Below are 10,863 nucleotides of genomic sequence, written 5' to 3'. Positions count from 1 at the left end.
TTGGTCATTATCAGCTAGCAAAAATTACCATGCGACGTGTAGCTTGACACCCAATTGCTTCATGTGGCACGCAACTCGACGTCCGAGGAAGCCACACTAAACTTCTTCTCGCCTGAATCATCAGGATGAGCTTATGAAATAAATAGTACAACAGTCTATTTGCATCGACCAACATAAGTAAGAGTACTTGACATTGACAAGGATAACAAGGATACCTATTAGATTAATATAAGTGTGAATGTTAGCTATGTTCTTACCCGAAAACAGATTGAAAACTTTCTTTGTGTAGTTTCCTTTATGTACATGCTATTTTAACCAAATCTATATGAGACCAGGACATACTACAAGACTAGGGTTTTGAAATATTAGGATTCACCGCACAATTTGAAGAAACTCACAATAGACAGGAAAGTACATTGCTTCAGTAACTTATAATTGCTGAACCACATATAAGCAAATCAACAGCCTCTCTATTATTGTACATATCACTAGCTTTGTCGACACCGCCATTCTGTCAAAAAACAAGGTTCTCACGTTTAGACTTAGCAACAAAGCAAATCCACCATCTATCTTTCAGTTAATTGTTCTTGGTACCAAAAAGTCTATTTCATAAGGCCTTTGCAGTTTATAAGAAAATAATGAAAAAAAATCTTATTGACAGATATGAACCAACTTACGGTTCATAAGCGCTCAGTTTGAAGATAAAGCAGGAGATGCAACACCTAGGAGACCGAGGAAGTTTTCCAAAAAAATAGTGGGTCATTAGCTTAGGTGTCAGGACCCCGACTCAATGCCACATCGATCCAGCATGTAACACCTCATATCACTTTGCGGCCTCACGCACGGTATCCCCACGGGTGTCGCCTTACCTTTGCCCGGGACCGTTTGCGCCTTTTGGCACACGTATATGATGGTGTCGCTAGCATCCATATGATAAAGAGCCCGGGCTGACATGGCTAGTCGTAAACCCAAAGTGGCACCAACTTACAGGGACAGGCATCCATGACCCAGCATCGAACGTGTCGGTCATCAGCGAGTGAATTCAGGCTGTAGCACTGGGCTAACAAGACTCCGGTGAACCGGGCTGTAGCAGGCTAACAGGACTCCGGTATTCATCGCGTGACATTTCCCCGGAGGGACAGACACAGGATCGAAGAAGGACACATGCCGGCCAGCCTAAGTGCTCCGGAGCAGTAGCAAGCTACCAGGGCTCAGTGGAAGCACTAGGAGACATTTCCCGGTAAGAGAGGCTACTAAGGATAAACAACTAGATAGTCATATCCCACCCATAGCAATACACATTACACGTACGCATAACATGCAAGTATGTGCTGTACAACATGGCATCACAGCATAACTCAACAACTCATATAGATAAGGCTCAAAGAGCCATCATAGCATTTATTACAAACAGGGGTCACATGACCCAACAGTCAGAGCAATCAAGCAACAAACGGAAGCATTACATGTCTGAGTACAGACATCTATAAATGAAAAAGGCTGAAAACCTGACTATCTACAACGTCCGATCAAGATCGTAGCTGAGGTACTAGCTACTAGTCGAAGTCCACGAGAGCACTAATAAGACCGAAGTCTCTGCTGCAAAAACATAAATAAAGCAACATGAGTACAAAGGTACTCAGCAAGACTTACATCAGATCCTATCATACATGCATTTGTATCAAGAGGGTAATGTGGGGTTTAGTTGCAGCAAGCCAGCTTTGACTCTGTGGCTATCCTGTTCTACGACTACCAGAAACTCTTGAGGTGAGACAACGTACACGAGTCCACTAATCACCACACAATACACTACTATGGATTCATCCCCGTCTCCCTACGAGAAGGCCATCCATAGCACTCACACTTGTCTTGAGCTTTTTAGAGTATCCACTTCAAGTTGTCTATGTACCATGTAAGCATCCAAGAAGTCCATAACCACGGACCCGGCTATTCGAATAGATCATGTTAACCCTGCAGGGGTGTACTTCTTCACACACGCTCTCGCCACTTACCGCCATGTACACGTCATGTATCTCGGCAACCTTCAAGCAGAAGCCTGGCGAGGGTGTCGGCCACGACCTGACTAACCACACAAGACTCTAATCCAGGTTTATCGCCTACTCGGGTTCCATCCGCAAGGAGATCCGGCCGGGGTTTCACTCACGGCCCAAAACGATGTGTGCAGGGTTCCCAAGCCCACCTCGCCGGATGGATCTACGCTTGGTACACCGTGCCACTTGTGCCTAGTCTGTCCCAAGCCCACTTGGCCGGGTGCCACTTGGTAGACTACTAACACTACCTACAAACACCAGAAACTAATTGCGACTCCTGGACAGACATCAAGTTGGTTAATAAGTCGAGAGGGGTCGAGTTACCGGAACCCAATGTGTGGTAGTATCGAGTCATTGGACAACATACATAGAACTCAGTGCTTAAGGGCGGTTCCAGTGAGACAACCCACCATGTACTCCTACATGGCCTCTCACCGCTACCTTTACCAAATCGTGTTCACACACTTAACTCTCAGCACCAGAACATATCGTAACACTCCAATTCGTTCCCAATGAATCAGACCTGACACAACTCTAAGCAATAGCAGGCATAGCATGGTAGGAACACAACAATGGCTTCAATCAACTCCTACACATGCTAGTGGGTTTCAACTATTTACTGTGACAATGACAGGTCATGCAGAGGAATGGGTTCAACTACCGCAGCACAAAGTAGCAGATGAATCGTTGTTGTCCTAATGCAATAACTGAGAGCAGGAGCGAGAGAGTAGGATTTTATCGGAATGAACAAGGGGTTTTGCTTGCCTGGTAGATCAACAAGGAAGGCACTGCTTCATAGACAGGAACTCTGGAACAGACTCCGGAGCAGGACCTATCGAGAAGGAACAGTGTCGGCAATCAATACACAATCATATGCAACAATATGATGCATGAACATGGCATGAAGATGTGATGTTGTTTGAGCTAATGCAACTAGAAATCATTTGGTTTGAAGTCCATTTGAACCAAAGGTTCAAATGCATCTCCAAGATAAGCTCCTATATATGCCATAAGGTGTTTTCTCATATTCAGCATGTATAAGTTGTTTTGTCATGCATGAAACTAGTACAGATGGAAAGATTGCATTTTTCTGATAATTTTTCATATATAAATTATTTTAATCTGAGCTACGGTTGAATTGATATGAATTTTTGAAGTTTAAATCAATTTCTGGAATTTCCTGATTTAATTTAAATCCAGAAATCATATTATTGTGCCAGCATGACGTCAGCACGACGTCAGCAGGTCAACGCGGCTGACTGGGGTCAAACCTGACGTGTGGGGTCCACACGTCAGTGACACTGGGGTTAACCCCGAGTCAAACCTGGGCTGATTAGCTTTGACTAAGCCCTGGGGCCCACTGGTCGGCGTCAGTAGGTGGGGATTAGTGCCTAATTAACAAAGCCACGTCAGCCCGCCGGAGTTCTGGCCGGCGGCGACCAATAGCGCGGCGGCGACTCGCCGGACTTGCGCTACAAGCGGCGTTTGGTCGCGCGAAGACCACCGGGGCGTAGCCCGTCGTCATCCGCAACCAGGGGAGCTGGTGGGGGGGCTGCGGGGGCGCCGGAGCTCACCGGAGCAAAGCTCGCGGCGGCGGCCGGAGCTCGGCGACTTGCGGCCGCGGCGTTGTGGTGCACGGGCGTGGAAGCGGAGGGCCCCTACGGCCTCCTGGCGTCACCAGGAACACGGTGACGCGCGCGGGAGTGGCTGGCTTGGGCTCATGCCACCGTGGCGCCATGGCCGGCGGCGAGGAACTCTCGAGCTCGACGGAGCCCGCGGTTGGAGGAAGAAATCGGCATCGGGGAGGGGGAGGTTCGGTGCGGGGGCTCACAGCGAGACCAGCGAACGCGAGGGCGAGGTCGGGGATGCCCGGTAGCTCCCGAATCGACGGCGAGGATCCACGGCGGCCGGAGGCGAAGTTGGCGACGGCGACGGCTCCACGGGGTGCTCCGCCTTGCGTGGCTCGACGAGGAGGTAGAGGGGGTCGCGGTGGATCTGGGGAGCGTGTCGGGGAGGCGAGGGGAGGCCGGTGGCCGCGGCAACGGCGAGCGGCGGCGGTGATGGCGCTCGGTGTGCGAGGGAGAGAGCAGGGGGAGAGGAGGAGGGCGAGGGAGAGTGCGAGAGGGGTCGGGGTGGCTGCGTGGCGTCTCCGGGGCATCCAGACGAGGAGGGGAGAGGGCAGGCAGGCAGAGAGGGAGGTGGCACGGCGCGGTGGCACGCGCGCGCGCCGGGCACGCTCCCCTCCCTCTGTCGAGGACGAAGACGACAGAGGAGGAGGCGGGCTGGGCCGCCTGCTGGCTGGGCCGGCCTGCTGCTGCTGGGCTACACAGGGAGGAGGCCCAGGTAAGTCTCCCTCTTTTATTTGTTTTCTAATTTTTCTGACATTTGTTTTGATTTAATTAAAATATTAAATCATTTAATTACCTTATGCCAATTTTTGCAGGAGCTGGCTATATTATTCCAGAGCTCCCCAACAGGTGGCATAATTTTTGGACATATATTAATATATATAACTAATATATTTCCAATGCGAATATTTATGCATTAATTCCAAATGCCCAAAATAAATACCTATGAGCTCTTAAAAATATTGGTTTGATTTTTATCTGTGTCCAATATTTTCAGAGAGCAACATGAGCATTTTCTTGGACCCTTTTGGAGAAATTTTTATTTGGGTCATTTTTAAAAAATGATTCTGAGGGTTCCACCAATCCTCATTTCAAATTTAAATGGAATATAAACATGATGCACAAATGACTAGCTAGTCTAGGTCATACCAGAACTAGGGATGTGACAACTCGCCCCCACTTGAAAGAATCTCGTCCCGAGATTCAGGGGTCGACGGAAAGAAAGCGGGATATTCCAGTCGAAGACGATCTTCTCGCTCCCAAGTAGCTTCTCTCTCGGAATGATGAGACCACTGAACTTTGAGAAACTTGATGTTCTGACGTCGGGTGACACGCTCTGCTTGATCAAGAATGCGAACCGGGTACTCTCGGTAGGTGAGGTTATCTTGGAGATCAAGCATTTCGTGGTCCACTCCGCGGATAGGATCCGAGAAGCAACGCCTGAGTTGAGAGACGTGTAAGACATCATGAACTCGAGAAAGATGTGGGGGTAGTTCCAGTTCGTAGGCAACCTCTCCTTGTTTAGCGAGAATATGAAAAGGACCAATGTAACGAGGAGCCAACTTGCCCTTGATACCGAAGCGATGGGTACCCTTCAAAGGAGTAACCCGAAGGTAAGCTTTGTCGCCAATTTCGTAAGCCACTTCCTTATGACGACAGTCATACTGGCTCTTTTGACGAGATTGGGCTGTTTTCAAATTCTCACGAATGATGCGAACTTGCTCTTCTGCCTCCTGGATCATGTCCGGTCCAAAGAATTGTCTTTCACCGGTTTCTGACCAGTTCAAAGGTGTTCGACATCTTCGTCCATAGAGAACCTCAAAAGGAGCTTTCTTGAGGCTGGATTGATAGCTATTGTTATAAGCAAACTCGGCAAAAGGAAGACATTTCTCCCAATCCATACCGAATGAGATAACGCAAGCTCTAAGCATGTCTTCGAGGATTTGGTTGACCCTTTCCACCTGACCACTTGACTGAGGGTGGAAAGCAGTACTAAAGGAAAGATGGGTTCCCATGGCAGTTTGGAAACTCTCCCAGAAATGAGAAGTGAAAAGACTGCCACGGTCTGAATTGGTCTCTAGTGGAACACCATGAAGTGATACTATTCGAGAAATATATAAGTCAGCAAGCTGACTAGCAGTGATACTCTCTCGAACAGGAAGGAAGTGAGCCACTTTGGAAAGACGATCAACGACTACGAAGATAGCATTATTCCCTCTTTTGGTCCTGGGAAAACCGGTGATGAAGTCCATACCAACTTTATCCCATTTCCATTCAGGAATAGCTAAAGGCTGAAGGGTGCCAGCAGGTCTTTGATGCTCTGCCTTAACGCGACGACAAACGTCACAGTTAGCAATAAACTGAGCGATTTCTCTCTTCATCCTAGTCCACCAGAACCTCTGGCGTAGGTCCTGATACATCTTAGTGCTACCGGGATGAATCGTGAGAGGAGATTCATGCGCCTCCTTGAGAATCAATTGTCGAAGATGTTGCTTCTTGGGGACCACCAGGCGGTTCCCAAAGAAAACAACACCTCGATCATCTATAGAGAAACTACCAGCAATACCCTTGGCAATGTTTCTCTTGATCCGGGTAATCCCCGTATCATGCTTCTGGGCTTCTATGATAAGATCCACAAGGGTAGGTTTCGCCACCAAGGTAGAAAGAAATCCGTGAGGAGCTATGTGAAGATTAAGCTTACAGAATTCCTCATGGAGAAGTGGTTGGCCTTGCTGCAACATGAGATTGTTGCAATAGGATTTACGGCTTAGAGCATCAGCCATGACATTGGCTTTGCCTGGGGTGTAGGTAATCCCTAGATCATAATCTGTGATTAACTCCAACCAACGTATTTGCCTAAGGTTCAGATCCGGTTGGGTGAAGATATACTTGAGACTCTGGTGATCGGTGTAGATCTCGCAACGTTTACCAAGGAGGTAATGTCGCCAGGTCTTGAGTGCATAGACTACGGCTGCAAGCTCTAGATCATGTGTAGCATAATTCTCCTCATGTGGATGCAACTATCGAGATGCATAGGCAATCACATGACGATCCTGCATAAGAATGCAACCTAGTCCCTGTCGTGAGGCGTCGCAGTAGATAATAAAGTCTTTAGTGAAATCCGGTGGCACAAGTATGGGAGCAGAAGTCAGGCGTCTTTTCAGTTCCTGAAAACTGTGTTCACACTGTGGGGACCACTCAAACTTTTTATCTTTCTTGAGAAGTTCCGTGAGGGGTTTGGCTACTTTGGAGAAGTTTTCAACAAAGCGGCGACAATAGCTGGCTAGACCAAGGAAACTCCTAACTTGTTTAACGGTCTCAGGTGGAGTCCAATCGAGAACAGCCTGAACTCTCTCGGGATTGACAACAATGCCCTTACCAGAAATTACGTGGCCTAGGTAGGTCACTTCTGGCAACCAAAATTCACACTTGGAGAACTTGGCATAAAGGCGGTGCTCTCTGAGTTTTTCTAACACAAGTCTAAGATGTTCGGCATGCTCTTCTTCGTTCTTCGAGTAAATAAGAATATCATCGAGGTAAACCACGACGAACTTATCTAAGTACTCCATGAAGATCGAGTTCATCAAGCGGGAGAATGTGGCTGGGGCATTGGTTAGGCCAAAGGACATGACGGTGTACTCGTACTGGCCATAACGAGTGACAAAAGCTGTCTTGGGAATGTCCCCATTTCTGATCTTAATTTGGTGGTATCCTAACCTCAAATCCATCTTGGAGAAGACTGAGGATCCAGCGAGCTGATCATACAGATCGTTGATCCTGGGGAGCGGATATTTGTTCTTTATTGTGACCAAATTAACGGGACAATAATCTACAACCATCCGGTCTGTACCATCCTTCTTCTTGACGAAGAGGACGGGGCAAGCCCAAGGAGAAGAACTAGGACGGATGAAACCCTTTTGCAAGGACTCATCAAGTTGTTTCTTAAGCTCGGCTAGTTCTAAGGGTGCCATCTTGTAGGGTCTCCTAGAGATTGGAGCAGTTCCTGGGATAAGATCTATGATGAACTCTACATCTCTGTCAGGCGGAACACCTGGCAGTTCCTCTGGAAAGACATCCGGAAAGTCACGGACTACCGGGATATCTTCAAGGTCTGGAAGAGGGCTGGCATTAAGGGAATAGAGCTGACGCTTTGCAACTCTAGTGGAGACAGTGACTATCTTGCCATATGGGTGTGTGAGCTGAACAATCCTGGTGAAACAATCAATCTTGGCAAGATGAGATGTCATCCAGTCCATACACAAGATGATGTTAATATCCGAAGACCTGAGAGATATCAAGGAAGCAAGGAATACAAGTCTGTCAACAAGGATTTCATTGCCATAACTTATCCTAGAAGTTTGCCATTTGGATCCAGGAGTTTGAATAAGTAATGGGGAGGGCATATCACAAAATGACATGTCGTGCAAGCGGGCATAGCTTTCAGAAATGAAAGAATGAGATGCTCCAGTATCGAACAAAACCGATGCCGGATGACAGTTGACAAGGAGTGTACCAAGAACGACATCTGGATCATCATGAGCGGCTTTAGCCGAGACGTGATGCACACGTCCATGTTCAGTGGGAGCTGACTTGGCACTGATCATCTTGCGTGATGGCTTACCATGGCCAATAGACTTCTCGGGCTGGGGTGGAGCAACTTTGGTCTGAGTGCAAATACGGGCAATGTGGCCTGGCTCTCCGCACTTGTAACAAATCTTGGAGGTAGGATGTGGACCTGCATTAGAAGGCGGTCCACCAATAGGCCTGGGTGGAGCATACTGCTGAACTTGATGAGGTGCCGCATAAGATGGCCTTGGTACATATTTGGGTGGAAGAGCGGAGTTTGGAAGCCAAATCCAGCGCTTCTGAGAGCTAGAACCGGAGGAGGATCCCAAATCACGAGTGTGCTTACGAGACTCCTCGTAAGTGAGTTGAGCTGTCTCTGCATTAATGGCCTTGTTCACAAGAGCTTGGAATGTATCACAATGATGCAGGTGGAGATCACGACGCAACTTGGGATTGAGACCCTTCCAGAACCTAGCCTGCTTCTTGGCGTCCGTGGACACTTCTTCTGTGGCATAGCGGGCAAGGTTCTCGAACTCTCTGCTATAAGCATCAACAGCCATCTTATTCTGGGTGAGACTATAGAACTCTTCTCTCTTGCGATCGATGAGGGCTTCAGGAATGTGATGTTCGCGAAAAGCCTCAGTGAAATCTCTCCAGGTAGGAATCTGGCCAACTGGAAGCATAGCCTCATAGTTCTGCCACCAAAGACTAGCAGGACCTTCCAGGTGATATGTGGCATAAGTGACCTTGTCATCTTCAGCTATGCTCGCGGAACGCAGCTTATGAGTGATGCTACGGAGCCAGTCATCTGCATCGAGTGGCTCGATGGAATGATGAAAGGAGGGTGGGTGCAAGCGAATGAAGTCATGAATGGTAGCAGATCCTTTGAACTGATGTGCGGTGTTCTCCTCGATACGTGCCAACAAGCGGTTAGACTCATGCTTGTTCCTCTCCATCTCTAGCATGAACTCTGTCAATGAAGGCTGGTCGGGAGGATCCTCATCCCTACCATCTCCGTGGTTCTGGCTACGAGCAACGGAACTTCGCTTAGCTGATGACATCCTGAGAAACGAAACCAAGGACGGAATCAGCATCAACTATGGACTATAGAATGTAGGACAAGGAATTAGTATCTCTCGAACTCCTAGGGAAATTTCGGCAGCATAACGGCAGTAAAATGCTCAGAATGAGACATCCTACTAAGAATGGGGTGGTAACATACTCATCAACATTACTCAAGGTTCTGAGATAGAGCTAAACAGACTACACCGGAAATACTCAAAACTAGGGTATGACTCTGATCAACCAATCCTATGGGACTACGGAGTAGTAACATGTGATCCTGATAGACGGAAGAGAAAGCCTAGTTCCTTAACCCCGTAGGAAAGATAGGATGACTCAGATCAGAAGGCCATGAGGTAAAGGAGTAAAAAGAGCCTTACGTTCCTTCCCACAATCAATTCCCTTACATAACTAAAGAATTTCTAGACTCAACTTCGACCAGTATGGCTTGGTAATCCTACAGGCAGTCAGGCTCTGATACCAGTGCTGTCAGGACCCCGACTCAATGCCACATCGATCCAGCATGTAACACCTCATATCACTTTGCGGCCTCACGCACGGTATCCCCACGGGTGTCGCCTTACCTTTGCTCGGGACCGTTTGCGCCTTTTGGCACATGTATATGATGGTGTCGCTAGCATCCATATGATAAAGAGCCCAGGCTGACATGGCTAGTCGTAAACCCAAAGTGGCACCAACTTACAGGGACAGGCATCCATGACCCAGCATCGAACGTGTCGGTCATCAGCGAGTGAATCCAGGCTGTAGCACTGGGCTAACAGGACTCCGGTGAACCGGGCTGTAGCAGGCTAACAGGACTCCGGTATTCATCGCGTGACATTTCCCCGAAGGGACACACACAGGATCAAAGAAGGACACATGCCGGCCAGCCTAAGTGCTCCGGAGCAGTAGCAAGCTACCAGGGCTCAGTGGAAGCACTAGGAGACATTTCCCGGTAAGAGAGGCTACTAAGGATAAACAACTAGATAGTCAGATCCCACACATAGCAATACACATTACACGTACGCATAACATGCAAGTATGTGCTGTACAACATGGCATCACAGCATAACTCAACAACTCATATAGATAAGGCTCAAAGAGCCATCATAGCATTTATTACAAACAGGGGTCACATGACCCAACAGTCAGAGCAATCAAGCAACAAACGGAAGCATTACATGTCTGAGTACAGACATCTATAAATGAAAAAGGCTGAAAACCTGACTATCTACAACGTCCGATCAAGATCGTAGCTGAGGTACTAGCTACTAGTCGAAGTCCACGAGAGCACTAATAAGACCGAAGTCTCCGCTGCAAAAACATAAATAAAGCAACATGAGTACAAAGGTACTCAGCAAGACTTACATCAGATCCTATCATACATGCATTTGTATCAAGAGGGTAATGTGGGGTTTAGTTGCAGCAAGCCAGCTTTGACTCTGTGGCTATCCTGTTCTATGACTACCAGAAACTCTTGAGGTGAGACAACGTACACGAGTCCACTAATCACCACACAATACACTACTATGGATTCATCCCCGTCTCCCTACGAG

Source organism: Triticum aestivum, chromosome 2A, assembly GCF_018294505.1.
Source record: "Triticum aestivum cultivar Chinese Spring chromosome 2A, IWGSC CS RefSeq v2.1, whole genome shotgun sequence".
NCBI classification, from domain to species: Eukaryota; Viridiplantae; Streptophyta; class Magnoliopsida; order Poales; family Poaceae; genus Triticum; species Triticum aestivum.
The sequence above is the reverse complement of the archived record's forward strand: the minus strand, read 5'-3'. Positions refer to the sequence as shown.